Raw genomic sequence first — 17,616 nt, forward strand, 5'->3', positions numbered from 1 at the left:
ACACACAACTCTTTGTAGGCTTTACAAAGTTCTGTGCAAAAGCACTTCATCTATCAAGCGAAAAATGTTCACTTGTGGGGGCTGGTAAATCTGCTGCATAGAAATCTGCAATTTACTGCTTATAGACCTGTCGATGTCCCCAGCCTCATAATCCAAAAACGTAATCAGTCTGCCGAAAAGGTCTAACATTATTGTAACTAGTTTCTCCATATCTCTATGTTCCACAAAATGCCATTCTGTTTCTAAGAATTTATTACATTTAAACTCCTCACCCTCACCAACAAAGCTCTCAACCAATACTCCCCTCTACATCTCCAATCTCATTTCTACCAACATTTCTTGCTGCACCCTTCACTCTGCCAAAGACCACAGCCTCACTACTTCACTGACTACCTCTTCCCACTCCCGTCTCAAGGACTTTGCCTGGGCTGCTCCCCAGCTGTTGAATGATCTCCCACACCCTATCAGGTTAGCCTCTACTCTCCAAGTCATCAAGCATACCCTTAAGGCTCATTTCTATAATCAATCCTATCAGCCCTGATACTAACTCCATTTCCTCAGCTTTTTTTCCTCACCCTATTTGTGTCTTCTCATTCCCATTATGATGTAAGCTCTCACAAACAGGTTGCTGTTTCCTGGTGTTCTCCTTCTGCTATTCAATCACCCTCTGCACCTGTAGGCTGGCTTCCCTAGCCCTGTTTTCATGAGCTCAGGTCTACTTCATGTTGGACTTCACTTATTATTACTATTATGTATTGTATTAAGGAATGTTGTGTCTGTTTATTTCATGTACGGCGCTGCAGACCTTTTGTGGCACCTTATAAATAAAAGATAATATTAATATATGTTGTGACTTGAGACTAGATATTTTCTGTACAATTTCTGTGTTGAATCCTATTGATAAGTGCATAATTAAATTTCACTCTTTGAGTGGTCTGTATAGTCCAATTCTATACAGCAATGGTACGCGAACCTGTCCTCTGGACCAACAGTTTGTTATTTGTGGATCTGCCCACAGGAACACCTCTAACAGTATTAAAGTGTCTAAATCAGGGATTGATCCACTTCTACTCCTGAGATAAATTTCATGAACCACCCACCAGAGGCCCAAGGATAGATTTAAGAACCAACAAAAGGCCTTACCATGCCAAGACCATGTTTTCTGTGCATAAAATTTATATTCAGGAAATTCTTGACCAAGAACAATCAGTATAGACCTATACTATGAAATAAATGGGGAAATCAGTAAGGTAATTAATATTGTAAATATCACAGAGTGGAGAAACATTTTCAAAACTTTAAACCAAATGTACATAATCGAGGACACTCAGTTGTACTTGGCAAGAAACGCAGACGTGCAAACAAAGTTAGTGGTGCATGGAGAAAACTTAAATATAGTTATATAGGCTTGTTAGGCACTGTGTTTCAACAGATGGTTTGCATATGCCTGCATTGTTTTACATTCAGGGATTCTGGAGTAAATATATTGGCAACAAATAATCATTGGTGCCTTATTGCACTGTAGATTGGACTTGTAATGAGAAGCTGTCTTTTTTTTGTCTTCCTTCCTGCTCTGGATCAGTTCAGCCTAGTCAGACTTGCCAAAACATTCCTCTGATTTCACTCCAAGCAGAGAGGAGTAACCAGAGCTGAGCTGGCAGGGAAAGAGAGGCGAGGAGAGGTGGGGGACGGGGGGGAGTGGGAAGACACAGAGCATAATCGGAGTGTGGATATGGGGGGGTGTTAGTCAAAGGGTCAATAAAGTTAGAGGACAAAATAGAATTTTTAGACACAAATACAAGTTGCACATTATCAGATGTATTAAAAACTTACACTTTAACTTTGAATTGTTACCATTTAATAAATTTAATTAATTATAAAGACTAACACAACAACTTAGAGTTGTAATCTATTGTAGATATGTAACAAAGTATATTTACACAAACAAGTCAATATTAACTTTTGTAGTATAAATGCAAAATAAAAAGTTAAAATGCAAAATGAAAAAACAAAGTACAAAAACTATGTCTTAATAAACATGTAGCTGTCTACTTACAAAGATAGAACTGAAAATAGTAATGTTACCATGTTTATTTATTGAAGCAACAGAAGAAAGTTACTTAAAAAATATTCTTATTTATACATGTGTGTATATATAAGAAAATATATTAGTATGCAGAATCAAATTTTCACTTGTTGTGAAATAATATCCAAAGAAAAATCTACCAGGCTACTTGAAAATAAAGGTTAAGGCTGTAGGCAGCACTATGCTCCTAAGCCCCTCTCGGCAATACTATGTATAGCCTGTACATGTGGTATATTACATGTTTTAGGATTTATTGCACAAAATTCTTAAATGTCGTCAGGTGGCTTCTGTAGGCATAAATAGACTCTTTACCATGTGCCCTAAAGGAGCTACTGTCACTTAAGGTCACCTAGGTACCAGATGACTGGAGCACCAAGACTGTTATCGCCAAACACACAAACCGAACTTTGCGGATCCTCCTTGTCAGTTCAGAGCATGAATTCAGATAGTAATGGGTTACATCTATTGGCGGCTCAAGATGCCCAAAGTGATTATGCTCTTTTGTCTGATAAAGTGGGCACCCACTGTGTAACACCGTGTACACTCAGACTCACCAGAACCAAATACCGCAGGGGAGGTTCCATGGGGTTCAAAGGAGGCTCAGTGACAGCACCTCCGATAAGCAAACGTCTATTTGGTGGGTCAGAGCAATCTAAGCATCCACCCTCCTGAAGCCAAATTATCGGGAAAATTAGACCAGGAATAAAAAGGCTTCTGCCCCCTCCCTACCACTAGGATGCTTCTACTTTGGATATTACTGTCAAGCAGTTATGGCTCCTATTGGACTGGTTGGGAATCAATAGATCTTACTGGTGAGTAGGACTTCTAGTCTCCATGGGCTTTGCCACTTTGTGAGCTTGTCAAAAGCAGGGAGACATCAGGATCCTCTTGCTGGTAGATGATTGAAAATTGTGGCTCAGCAACCAGGACAGTGCTTTGGGAGAACAGTGACGATAATCTTTTTTAAGATAGGATTTTACATTATATTTGGTGTGGTGAAATCACTAGTATTTCCTAATAGTGCCTCCACATCAGCAGCATATGTGCCTTATTTATGACAAGTCTTCATCAACGAGTATTTACATCTGTCCTATAGCAGGTGCAAAAGATATGCCTCCTAACAAGTGTATATGTGTGTTTCTGCAGGTCTGTATGAGTCGCATTTGCACAACATGCTTAATTGTTGTACTGGCCAATGAGAATGCCCCTTCCCTCTGCCATCCTGCATCTCCAGGGCAGGCCGGCATAAGTGCCTGAATCATGTAAGTCTGCATAGGCACATAAGCATGCACCCACTTTCTAGGCATGTGCAAAGCAATTTCACACAAGATCCACTTGACAAACTGGTGTATGTCCCACTCTACATCAATCCCAATATATTTGTTTGCTTTAATTACAATAGCAGATAATAGCACATAATCAGTTTTAGAACATTTTTTACTTTTGCTGATAACAAAATAACCTCTTTCATCATGCGAGATAGAAATAAACCAGAGTGTTAATCTTAAGACCAAAAACCGGTATAGAGGACCTAAGCTCCTTTGTGAGTCTGCTGCTAGTGATGTGAGGCACCGCTTGTCCTACTGCTGCTGTCATCAGGTTAACCAATCCTTGATGGAAATGTTGAGGTCGATCCATTACCTTATGAAGTGAAAGTAGTCCTATATTTTAAAGGGCTGGAGTAAGAGGGTGTTTTGAAAGGGACAGAGCTCTCTTTTACTTTAAATAGCTCATACATAAGATCTAATGCACCTACCTCAGAATTGAAACTTAATTCATGCAATCCATTTAACTGAAATTATTGAGAGATTTGGTTTAAATGTGATGCAATTTAATAATTATGACAATTAAGAAGAGCTAGGCCATCCTACCTTGTTTGTGTTTGCAGGCAACTTTATATCAAGAATTTAATGGCTTCACACCTGTCTGATGAGCAGCAGTGGGATCTTGACTAAATCTAGACATTAGAAGCAAGATCAGAAAGGCCAAGCTCAGTGCCAGAACTAAATAGCAGGACTGAATAAGGCAAACCGGAGGCAGAATTCAAAGGGTAAACCAGAAGCAAGTTATGTAACAGGCCACGGTCGAGAACCTGTTACACAGGACCATATAAAGAAGGAATTTAGGAAGCAAGAACACAGAAACAAGAAACCAGGATCACAAGAATACTGAATTAAGAGCAAGATCTTAATAATCTGGCAAAAAGCGAGTCTCAGTGCTGATCTTTTATAGTACTTCTATTGTCACCTCATGAGCGAAAACTTGATTTAATTAGTCACACCGAACATCCAGTGGACTTCTTCATAGGGATCGGACTCAGGACATCCTGTTGCTAAATTACATAAAGTCATAAAGGGCATGCCTTTGATCCTGTTCGTCAACCGGCAACAAAATTGGTCAATTGTCTATGCGTCAATGATCTAACATATGTTTTATAAGTTAACATGAAAGGTTTGCAAACCTAAGCTCTGTGCACAAATGCACATGTGCCAACAACTCAAAATCCAGTCTAAATGTCAGCTAAACAAGTCACTGTCAAGAGGAGTGAGCGCAGATGCGCTCCATGGCAAAATCCTTCCTGTTACGCCATCTGTGTTGCAATGGACACCTCCAAGCAGTCGGTTGGATAATTGGTGTAATGTGTTCAGACTACTTGTAAATCTAGCTACAAGGGTCTGGCTACTAAGAAGTGTTTTGATTGGCTGCCTGCCTTTTATAGTGCAGGCAACTCCATTTCTCATAGTGCGTTATACTGGCACCAAACTCTACCCTTAGTGTTAGGAAAAATGCACCAGTTTACCTAACACACTTTGCCAATTTATAGGTTAGCCAAGCCTGGACAATCCCTATTTTTGGTGACTGTTCTGCCCAATCTAAGGGGCAGGTTAAGACTGTGTAGTCTTTATATACACACTGCATTCTTTATATAGTACACTATGGTGCTAGCTGTCCTTCATGAGCTGACCACTCCCCCTCTAGTGTCTGGTCTTGCATCTATGATAGCTGGCCACACCCCCTCTGGTGGGCCCCTAGCGTCGCAGTCCCCCGGTGGGCCCTTCATACCCCAGTCCATCACTGGCTGAAGACATAATATATCTAACAATATACATTACATGGCAAAAAGTATGTGGACACCTGTTCTGATTAGCGTGCTTGGCCAACAACAGTTTGGGGAAGGACCTTTCCTGGTTCAGCATTACCCTGTGAACAATGTGAAGTCCATCAAAAGAAAGTTTCCCGAATTTGTTGAGGAAGGACTGGTTTTTCACAGAGCTGTGACCTCAATACCATTGAAGAACTTTGGGATGAACTGAAACAATATCAGTGCCCAAGCTTACTTATGCTTTTGTGACTGAACGAATTTGAATACTCGCAGCAATGTTTCAAAATGTAGTTCAAAGCCTTCCCAGAAGAGACTATTGTAGGCTGTTATAACAGAAAATGGGGGGAACAATTCGTTTTGTAATGAAATGTTCAACAAGCACATATGGATGTTGTATTCAGGTGTCCACGTGCTTTTGGCCATGTAGTGTATGTACACTGCTAGTTAATATGTTAATCTGCATAGTGGTACAAAGCTATAGTGTTTTATACACTGATAAATAATGTACTAGTTTGTACATTTACAATAGATATATCGATCTGCACCTTCTTTAGAGTATATGTACACTTGCTTTAAACAGATATGCAGAAGAAACAAACTGCTGATACAATAAAGTAACCAAACTGGTAAAATAATTATGTATTGAGTTTTGAAAATCAGCATGTTTTAACTTCAGGTGGTGAAGGGGGTAAACTGATAAAAAATTTGTACTGTGGAAAGTATGGGAGGAGTGTGTGTAAGAGACGAAAAGAGTGTGGGTGTAGAAATAAATTAGTTTTGGGAAGGAGGGGGGGGGGGGGGGAATATATTTGTTATAAAAGTGAGAGGAAAGAATATTGCCAGAGTCCAGACTAAACCTAGAGTAATATAATCTGCCTAATTATAGTGCCTTCAGTGAAAATACACAGACCCCTGCTCTGCTTCTAAAACCAAGGGGAGGGATCTTTAACGCGTACCCTAGCTGAGGAGAGGAGGTGAGGGTTAATGAAAGACATGTGGTGTTTTCAACTAGACTCAAAAATGTTATCTACTCTATGCCAAGTGAAATGCAGTCAGCTTATAGAAAAGTTTCGCTGAAGGGTTTTAACATTGAAGAAATGTCATGAGTGCACATATTAAAAAATGTCTACTCTATGTTTATCCTCCATTAGAGCATTATTACATACTTGCCGACTTTTCATTTTTCCCCTCTGGGAGACCCCAGAGGAGGGGGTGTGGCTGAAGGGTGGAAGGGGTGGGACGGCACAATCGCATCACTTGGCGTGGCCTCAATGATGTAAATCCGAGCGAATCGTGCCCACTTCACTAGAAAGTGCGCAGGATACAGTACAATTGCCTGCACTACCGGGAGTCTGAGAGACGTATCTGAAATTCAGGAGCCTTACGGACATTCTGGCCTAAAAGGAACAAACACACATTTCTACTGAGGATAAAAATGCAAAAGTCTTAATTGCACACATTTGCAAATGTATGTTAAAGCCACCCGTCCACTCCACGGTGCTTTTGCTAATAGGGTGGTCCTAACTCTAAACAATGAGAGTCCCATATATTTGGGTCATACATATATGTGTTTTTAAATTGAGAGCTAACTTACCAGGAGGTACCCCAAAAGCCTCCAAACAGCAATCCAATGAAAGCACTCCCCTCTCAGCTACTGACACCAACATGCCTCTCAGACAAATACAGAAGTAGAACTTGCTCAATCAATTTATAGGCTCATAGCAGGTGCTTGTAAGGGTGGGGTTATCCTAAAAGAAACAAACACACAGAAAGATCCCTCAGCACACTGCTATGGCCAGTAGGCAAGTATGCATTATTTGTCTCTCTTTACTTACTTCTGGGCTCAGTGTTCTAAGTATTTTGCCTAGCTGTGACCTATTGGTGTTATTACTGGCCCTGATGCAATTTGGTAACAGATGAAAAAAGTTACAGAGGAGAATATTAAACAGGTCTTCAGCAGTGAAAATTATGCAGGGTTATTACATGCCCTTAATAAGTCTGCATAGGCCAAGTATGAGATCATCATTGTCAATAAAACATTATGGGCCTGATTCATTAAGGATCTTAAATGAAGAGGTATCTTATTTCAGTCTCCTGGACAAAACCATGTTACATTGCAAGGGATGTAAACTAGTTTTCTGTTTTGCACATAAGTCAAATACTGACTGTTTTTTCATGTAACACACAAATACTTGATAGCTTATTTGTACACTGAAATTTAAAGTTGATATTTGTGTGCTACGTGAAAAAACAGTCAGTATTTAACTTATGTGCAAAACAGAAAACTAGTTTGCACCCCTTGCATTGTAACATAGTTTTATCCAGGAGACTGAAATAAGATACCTCTTAATTTAAGATCCTTAATGAATCAGGCCCTAGATCATCAATATGATGTCAGAGGGTAGTTGATAGATTTTACAATGTCTTTAATATCCTAAAAATCATTACTAATTTTAATTGTAGAATAATAAAGCTATATTGCTTAAGGGTATTGCCCATCTTTGGAACCATAAGAGTGTCACCCTACTTACTTTGCTTACTTTGTTACAGCAAATATTACCATCATATTGTTACTTTGCACCTGAGTTGGTCTGATCATTTAACCGTACCTCCCAACTTTTACAGTAAGGGAATCGGGACAAATCTGTTCATGTACAAGCAGGGGGAATGTTACAAGTCACAAAGGGCATGTCCAGCACTTCTGACAAGCTGAATTGCCCCCAGTCCCTAGCCCAGTAGTTCCCCAACTTGGTGCTGTGGCTCCCTGGGGTGGCGGTGGAAATCTCACAGCCAGTGCCGGTGGTAAGCAAGGTGGGGGACTACTTGGTAATTATTTTAGCTTAGTGGTGCCTTGAAAAGATTATGGAGACCCTAAGGATGCCTGGAACTAAGAAAGTTTGTGATCCAGTGCCATAGTCCTAAATCCACTCCTTTCTTGTGTGTGCACCTACCTCAGGGGTGGATTTAGACTGGTGTGTGTGTGGGGGAGGGTTGGTACACCCCTTTTAACAGAAGCAGTGGGCATCCAGTGGCAGCTCACTATACTCATGTTCCCGGCGTATGACAGGCAGCAGGCAGGCAGAGTATGCTGCTCGACCACGTTGATTGTGTCAAAGCACAATCAGACCGGCCGGATAGGATTCTCTGCCTGCCTGTCAGACACCAGGAACATGAGTATAGTGAGCTCCCACTGGATGCCCACTGATTCTAGGGAGGGTGACTGTCCTGATCACCCCACCCCTTGATCCACCACTGACCCACCCCTTGATCCGCCACTGACCTACCTGGTGCATGCGGCACCCTTTCACCACTGTTCTGCTATGCAGAACAGCAGTGAACAGGACATAGATCTCAGCCCTCTGGCCCAAAGCTGTCCCAATCAGGACTGCAGAATAGACAGTCCCTTAAATAACTGACCAACTTAAAACTGGACAGTTGGGAGGTATGAATTAAAATATTTAATGATTTTTATAAAAACAACGATCGCTATAAATCAGACATAAATAAAGAATTTTCATGGTTCTGCGTCATGTGATGCTTGCACTGGATTTTTTGAGATGTCAAAAGTGAGTGTGGATAAAATAGACCTGAAATGTCCTTTATTTATAATACAAACAATTGTCTGCACATAAAGGAAAATACAGGCAAAAATATCGCCACCTCCTGGATTTGGAAAAGGTGCACATGCAGCAGTGAGTATTTTTTCCAAGACTACGTGAAACTGGCAGTTTCAACGTTTATAGTACCAGGTGCTGTTTTTTTTCAACAATAATAGTTTTTATTTAGTTTTAATGTATGGGGCAGGAGGATACAGAAAAAAAAAGGGGGAGGACAGGGGGGGTGGTACATAGTGGGAAGCAGACACAAAGCTATAAACATAGTTTCTAAAGTACAAAGCTGAGGAAATATACTAAGGGGGCCGGAGGTGACGCGGGTGTGGAGCCATCAAGGAGGTGGTGAGGGTAAGGCAGCCGGGGCTGGGATGAGAGAGTCAATTGTTTCTGCAGCACATAGGATGCCAGGGCATTCATGTAACAATTGGTGGAGGATGGTGCCATGGAATATGGGGCGTCAAGTGTTTCCATGCGAAACATAAAATGAATTTTGGCAACAATTTTATGAATGGTAGGGGGGATGGTTGTGTCACAATCTTACATGCTCCTGTGCTGCTGATTTCCCTGCCACTGTGTACAGCTCAGCATTTACTGGTTGGGCGGTCAAATGATCGAGGCTGGGAGGCGGCATATACAATCTGCAGACTATATAAAGCTCACCTGGACACTGCAGCCTTGTCCGAGCAACAAATTACCACTTTGTTTCTGGCTCTCCCTGTGCATCCTGTGCTGTCTCTGGTGTTTCCCTGTGTATGACCTTTGGCCTGTTTAACCTCTGCTTCTGGATCCGCTGCTGCCTGTGTACGTGTGTATCCGACCCGGCTATCCTTATGGATTTCTCTGCTGCCTGTGTACCTGTGTATCTGACCCGGCTATCCTTATTGACTACGCTGCTGCCTGTTGTTCCTTTGTGTATCCGACCTGGCGACTTTCCTGAGTGTGGTGTGTCCTCAGTGTATCCGACCCGGAGTTCCACTGTATATGGCTTGGATTCGTCGGTATGTGCAGTGTTTCTTCAGTTAACTGATCCTGCTCCTCTGTGCCATACTACACTACCTCTACAGAGTCTATTCTCCTTACCAACCGTCTGTCACCTATCACGTCAGTGGGCTAATCTAATATCCATCCTGCCTTGCGGCAGTTCTTGGTGAAGACCGCAAGGTTCGTTAGAGTCTGCGCCTTAGGAAGGCCAGCGCTAACACTAACTGATAGAAAACGTCTGAGAACCATAACAGGTTGTTTCCACAGTTGTGCTATTGCTGCCATAGCAGCCACCAGAATGTGGTCCCAGACATACGGATAGTGTTTGGACAGTTGGTATGGGTATAAGTGGAGTAGAGCGATAAGTGGGTTCAGAGTCAAGGAAATTGACGTAACATCTGGGCTAGGTCAAAAATGTCTATCGAGAGTTTCTGAATGATGGGGCATGACCAGAACACATGCATTATGTCCCCGGTAGCCCCACAACTGCACCAGCAGAGTTTGGAGTGGTCAGGCCAGATCTTCTGAATGCGGGCCAGGGTGAGATAGCTCCTATACAAAACCTTGAGCAACATTCAGGGGCGGGCTGGGCCGAGGGGGGGGGGCCCGTATTTATCTCTTTTTGGTATTGGCTGTCCTGTATTATAATCATGTATTGAATTGTTAAACTTTGCATATGCTAAAATAAATTACTTTGTGCCTTGGAAACACAATACAATCGCCTATGCAATGCTTATTTAAAAACGATAGAATTACTTTAATAATTTGGGGGCTCTGAGTTGGTGGTTACGTTACCGGAAGGTATGCAATGCTTACGGATTTTGGTTCCTCAACAAAAGGTGGATTGACGCGTCACATACGGGAAAGAACGCAATGTGTTCAAAACCTGTTGTTCACTCTGTGTTGCGAAACCGAATGTCCGCTGTTGCATAATCTGAAGGAATGCTAACTTGAATCTAGGGACAAGAAAGAAAAATGTTTCTTTTTATTGTCATTTTGCGTTTTCAAAGGTATTGCATTGCATAGAGTATGTGTACTTCCTGCTTAGCGTATATGTGTACTTCCGGTATTGTTGCCACGTGTTCAAACAATCATGTTCATAGTCTGTTATATATGTATAGTATAATCACTTGTTAAAACCTCTGAAAAAGATATAACCATTGTTTGGGAAATCTATTTTCTGTGCAGAAAACAAAAGGTTGTATGTGAATGGTATACATAAAGATAAGGGAAGAATTTGCATACTGTTGAAAAGAGAAAAAGAGGTGATTTACTCTTGAGAAGACAGGGATATTAGTTGCTGCCTGACGAGGTGGACTGGACGGCTGAGGGTGTGTTTGAAATGAGAACACTATTCTAGTAGTATGCGGTATTTAGAGTAGCATACGGTGCAGTTTTTAAGTAATATACGTTGTTTTAAGTAGTATATGGTGGGGTGTTGTTTTAAGTAGTGTGCGGCATTTTGAGCAGCATGCGGTGTTATTTTAAATAGTATGTGGTATTTTGCGTAGCATACAGTGTTTTTATAAGTAATATACGGACTTTTAAGCAGTATATGGTGTGGTTTTATGGTAGTATGTGGTATTTTGAGTAGCATATGGTGTATTGAAGAAGTACGTGATTTGAATAAGTAGTATACAAGGTATATGGTAAAAAAAGATTTTGCTGGAGAGTCAAGGGTATCGAGGAGCTGATAGCCCTTTAGTCCGCATTGATATTTCTGTGTTAGGGGTCCTCGTTTGGTGCGAGAGGAAGCCAGTGGAAGAGGCTTGTAGTAAATACGTCCACAGGCCTGTAAATATCTCTAGCGGTAGATTGCGGGTGGCAGAGTGTTGAAAGTTGTGGCAGGATAGTGTGATATTCCTGGGACCCTATATTGTTCAACATGGGTGCTAAGCAGACACTAGAGATGGCCGATGTACTGCCTAAGGAAGGTCTTATTGGTTCAGCAAGATTTCTCATGTGTAAGAAATATGGTGCATACTCAAGGGCATATTGCGACAAGTGGGTCAAGATGACCAAGGATTGTGAGAGACCTTTTCCAAAGATCGGTTATTTCAATTGAGAGGTGTTGAATAATGTTACAGATAAAGTACAGTTGATTAAACCAACAAAAGTGAGAAACAAACATAATGATTTTTTAAAATTGTGGCAAATGGAAGGCAACACGTGGCAGAGCAGCGAGTGCACAGCGGAAGTAGGCGTGGCGAAAAGCGCGCGCACACTGGAAGTGAGCGTTGAGAAACGTGGAGAACTGAGCGCACGTGCGTCCTCGCAGCCAAATGTGATTGAGGTGATAAGTACAGCCATTTACAAGCTGAATATTCTATCAATGGGTGATGCGTCCGAATCCAGCAGTATGTGATGGCCACTTATGAGCGGACTGCATAGACTGCCCACACCTCGTTTCTCAAATGACAGTGTACAGTGCTCCTCCTCTAGACTACAGGAGTCTTGCAGCAACAAATGATTGTGTGAGTGTGATCGCCACAGTATTAATGTTCCCAGGGTGTCAGAATATAATCCACTATAATCAGACAGATATGTGAAAAAGGGAAGGAACATATACAAAAATAAAATGCAATATAAAGGAAGGTTTGTTTTTTGTTGCATTATTTATTTTCATTATTTAAGATTTATTTTATAATAATAAAAGTACCGCTGGATTAAGCAACACTAAAATAACCTCTTTTTTATATTGATAAATATATATTATAGCAAAAACAACCTTTTAAGGATAGGTCGCTACTTATGGGCCAGTGCTGTGTGCTTGCCCCCCGGGCTGAAGTCTGCCAGTCCTCCCCTGAATATACAGTATGTACATTCAATTTTCTCATATGTCTTTTAATTTACAAATTCATATTCCACTCTTTTTGACAAGAATGAAGGTGCGAAATGTAGACACTATGGATAGTATAAATTATAGTAAGAACCATTTGTTTATTACTCTGTAATATTGATATATCATATTTAAAGAAACATTTTATTGTGTCTAGTTTTAGAAAAAGAGAATGGCCCTGTTCTGACACATGGTGCACACTACTTACACTCAATGGTTTCATGTTTACGACGCTGAATCTATTGACACTTATATTGGCGACATGGAAATGGTTACAGGGTAAATGTAAGGTGGTTCTTCCAGGAAAGAGCAATTTGGCTCTAAGAATATGCATAATAAGCTTCTGTGTACATTTCGGGACTTCTGGGATATGGCGGGGTAACAAAGAATAGGAGAGGGAATCAGGAATGGTGACTTGGATGATATTCGTAAGCAAATGGTGAATAACCTTCCAGAGAGGGATTAATTTCCACCAAATGTAAGAAAGAGTACCAAAGTGATCATAGAGGAGAAGAGTTTGGAAATATAACATGCAGTCGGTGTGAGACCAGGTACCAATAATAAAAGATTTTCCGAGCATTCTCAATCAGTTTGACAGAAGTTGAGTCAGATTTTATCCCACTCCTCGGGGTCAAGCGATTCCCCATGTCCACCTCCCATTTGAGTTTGTGAGAGTCTTTAGAGGGTCATTCATATTTTAAAAAGTGGATATGAAGTCTTGTCTGTAGGTAGGTAAATGATGGAAAGAGTTGGGTAGGAGCCAGGTCGCTGAGAAACTTAATGCCATGTTGAGTCCACTCTGGAAATATAGAGTCGGGCTAGCCCAGGAGAAAAGGAAGGATTATTCCAGAGAGGGGTCATACGCCAGGCATTAGGAATGAGAACATAAGAATTAACAGTATGGGTTCAAATATGAGTATATTAAAATATGTGTGCCATAAAAGTTACTTCAAGGTGTACTTCAGACTGTTTAATGTTACTTTGAAATTACAGTTCACAGATTTAGTAAAAAAACAAAACACAATGAATTTACTCCACTATACAGTATGGACCTTATTCATTAAGGAGTGTAACAGTGATATGTTGCGTATAATGCGCACAATTACTCTGTGCATGCCCAGAACTGGACCATATGCCACAGAATACAGCAGTGCTCAATTAATCTTGGAGCACAAAGGGGCGAAACAGGGAAGGGACTGGGTGGACACACGCAGTCAATGTACAGTAAGGATGTGCCAAGCTCGAGCGCACACAGCTCTGTCCAATTCATGATTTGGGCATCTCTAAGGTACGTGACTTTCTGTCGTATCGCTTGCACCAGCAACAGGTCTAGTCTAAATGCTAATTATTAGTAATGATGGCTGAGTATGTATGCTAGAATATGTATTTGCAATCAGGAACAACTGTAAAAATATATTTTGTGTAAAGTATACATTTATTACATCCTATGTATTTCATGGGGAAAAAAACAAAACTTTTTTTTAATGCTTTATCAATAATGAGTATATTATTAACAGGTGACATTAATTGAATTGTTTATTTTTTTCTATACGTTCTTTTGTGAGTTGATATTGCACATATATATTGGACATATCCTGCAGTGTCTATTAGAGCAGAGTGGATCTAGAATCAGAGCCGTAACAAAATGCTTTAGCGCCCTGGGCAAGACATTTCCCCCCTACCCCACTTACTCACGGGAACGCACGGCCTGAGGGGACATTCTTATATGGTGTGGCTGTCGGTGTCTTAAACGCAGTTTCTGCTTCGGCCAGATTCTGGAACGTTAGGACTCTGTTTGGAAAGAGATAGATATTATTCACCTCCTGGAAAGTAGAGCATTGTCTAAACACTATACCACCCATCTGTCGAAGTCAAATAATTGGATGGATGAAGTCATTCTAAATGAATAAATATTGATTGTAATAGTTTTCAGTGCGATTGTACGCCATGTCATACCTGGGTAAATACGCAATCGCACAGGTAAACAGAGCAAATACACTTACATTCACACCTACACTTGTAATTAGTTCAGTTTTAATAATGTTCCAACTCACATTATTTTATTAGTAAGACTTAAAGGCTGTTTATACAAAGATTAATTTGCATTAAAGGTATTTATGGTTGAGGTCCTAAGAAATGTATCTGTTTGGTCTTATATTAATTCGCAGTTTAACAGCAGGAATCCAGCGGCATCATTAGCTAAGCGATCGCACATAGCAGTCGCTAGTTATGATTAGTATAAGATTCATACTAATAAATAGTTTGTTAAAGGGTTAGTTCAAACCTGAGTTTCCGCGGTTCCCTGAGGCAAGACACCTAAGCAGCTGTTGGAGTGAGTTGCCCCCACCTTTGGAAGAGCTTATTTTGAACCAACCTATAACCTGCATTGTATTGCACTATTTTGACCCCTGGACCAAGATCTTTGTGTTATTATCCTACTCCAGAATTCAAGACTTCTCCCGAGCCGCCCCCCCTGCATTGGAATGACCTCCCACACTCCATCCGTTTGTCCCCTAACCTGTGCTCCTTCAAACGGGCACTCAAAACCCATCTCTTCCTTAAAGCCTACCAGCCTTCCACCTAACCCTCTCTCCATGCTCGATCTCATCTCCTGGCTCCTCCTCTGTAGAGGTGTGTGCTTGCTCCCCTCCTCTGACTCCCTTTGTGCCGGCTGTCTGTTTCCCCTCCCTTTAGGATGTAAGCTCTTATGAGCAGGGCCCTTCTCCCTCCTGTCTCTCTACCTTCTCTTCTGCTCCAACTCCATTATATTTGCTTTGCCTGGAGTCTCTGAAGTCTTGGTATTACTCGTTTATTGTTCTGTACTGTTATTCCCTGTACTGTCCATTGTTTGTACTGTGTTCGGCACTGCGGAAACATTTTGGCACCTTATAAATAAATAATAATAATAATCAATGTATACCTTATGACATAATTACTGTTTTTTTCTAACCTAAACTGTATAAAATAAGGCAACTGAGGCAGCAACACCCTCTTTGCCAACACAGGCTTCAGGACTGATGACTGTTCCTAGATCCAGGGTGCACTGCGTAATGTATTGGTTATACTTTCTTATACTTTATTGTATTTTGTTATATGTTGCTATTAAATCTCTTGTGCATTGGAACCACATTAATCACATTGGACAATCTTTATTGGTGACGATAGAAACAGACATACAAAATCCAGTCAGCCCATAATTTAATTTATAGTATTCACATTTAATAAATATGCTTATCTCCCCACCTATAGCCCTGACATTAAATTAAATAGCACCCGCAATTAATAAATAAGCTTCCTTACACCAAACCAACTTCAAATTAAAAGCATTCACATTAAATAAGCCAAACTATTTCTCCCCAGGGCCGCCCTCCCCCCTCTCGGCGGTCCTGGTAATGACATCATTAAGCCCCGGCTCCTAACCCACTGCCAACTGAAAAAATAAAGAGTGGTCCCCTCTTTCAAATAAGAACCCCCTTAGTTGGCTTTGTCTGGTTATCAGCAATTACCCTACACTCCAGAAAGCGTTACCTACCTACATCTCCACCATCCTAAACTCAGCAATATTTGATGAAATAGGTTGTATAAATTTCAAAATGGTATGCCTTGATGGGTGATCCATATTGTTCCAACACAGTTTATGCATTTCATTTGGCACAAACTAGGAAAAAAATGCATTGTCATTTTATTATTTGTAATTATAATTATAATGTGTAGAAACTTGCCTAATGTTGTTTTAGAAAGGTGGATTGATGCTAAAGCAAGAACCACAAAGTATTTCTTGGTGATGTTAACAAAAAAATATAGACATTTGTTTTTAATTAACTTTCTTATAATTTTCTTATAATTTCAATTAAAAAACAAAACTTTTTTGGCCATTTTGGGTAGATTTTTTTTCTCCAGTGACAGCTGGTATAAGCAAACAAATAGTATTTGCTAATTCAAAGTCTTCTAAAAAAACAAATGTATAATTTATGTGGGTACCTCCCAAATTACTGACATTAATTTTGGAATGTGACCAAGCCAAAAAGGGACAAAATAGGTTTAGCGGCAATAGGGTTAACAGGTATATTGCACCCTGTGAAGGAAGCGCGGATATTTGAGAGTAAGAACCAGTAATAACAGGGACACAATAAATCATACTTGCCAACTTTTGTAGTCCCTCTCTGGGAGTTCCGAGGGGGTAGGGCTTGACGAATCACATCATTTGGTCCCGACCCTGTGACGTAACGATACGAATGCGTCATTTCACAGTGGAGACGGGGCCAAAATGACGTAATTCTCAAGGAATTATGCACACTTCACTAGCAAGCAGGCAGATGCGGGAGGATGCCCTACTCTTCCGAGAGACCTACCCGGAATTTGGGAGTCTCTTGGACATTCTGGGAGAGTTAGCAAGTATGCAATACATGCGGCATCCATGTCTGTCAAGCATTTACTCTGAATGCTCATGTTTAGGGGCATATTCAATTAGCTGTGGAGTGAATGTGTAACAGTCGCAAAGGCAGTGTGCAGCAATGTAATATCACGGATTTCTCATTGCACTCCATAGGGTTGTGAGGAGCAATCTGCGATGTTGAGTTACTGTAGTACCAGAAAACATACATAGTCGCGATGCTAATTGAATACGCTCCTTAATGTTGGTGCATTATGCAGAGTTCAGCTGTGTTTACAGTGAAATGAGCTGAGGTTCAATGGACCATGGGCAGAGGGTAAGGACACATGTATGCGCCATTACATGAAGTACAAACCAATAATTGTATGGTGTTTTGATACCATACTTATTAACCCTATCATCTCCTTTAAATGCAGTATAAATATTTGCTTTTGGAGATATTTCAATGTAACATGATATCTCAGGTAAATATGCTGCTTGTTGGTAACTTTCAATAAAATGGTCTTTAAAAAATATTTACTAGGGTTGGTATTTTAGGGGTCCTTACACTTAAAGGTTACATGAGAAACAAAGCTTCATACATTCTAAATCAGATGTATC

The sequence above is a fragment of the Mixophyes fleayi genome, chromosome 6 (assembly GCF_038048845.1).
Source record: "Mixophyes fleayi isolate aMixFle1 chromosome 6, aMixFle1.hap1, whole genome shotgun sequence".
In the NCBI taxonomy this organism is placed as follows: Eukaryota; Metazoa; Chordata; class Amphibia; order Anura; family Limnodynastidae; genus Mixophyes; species Mixophyes fleayi.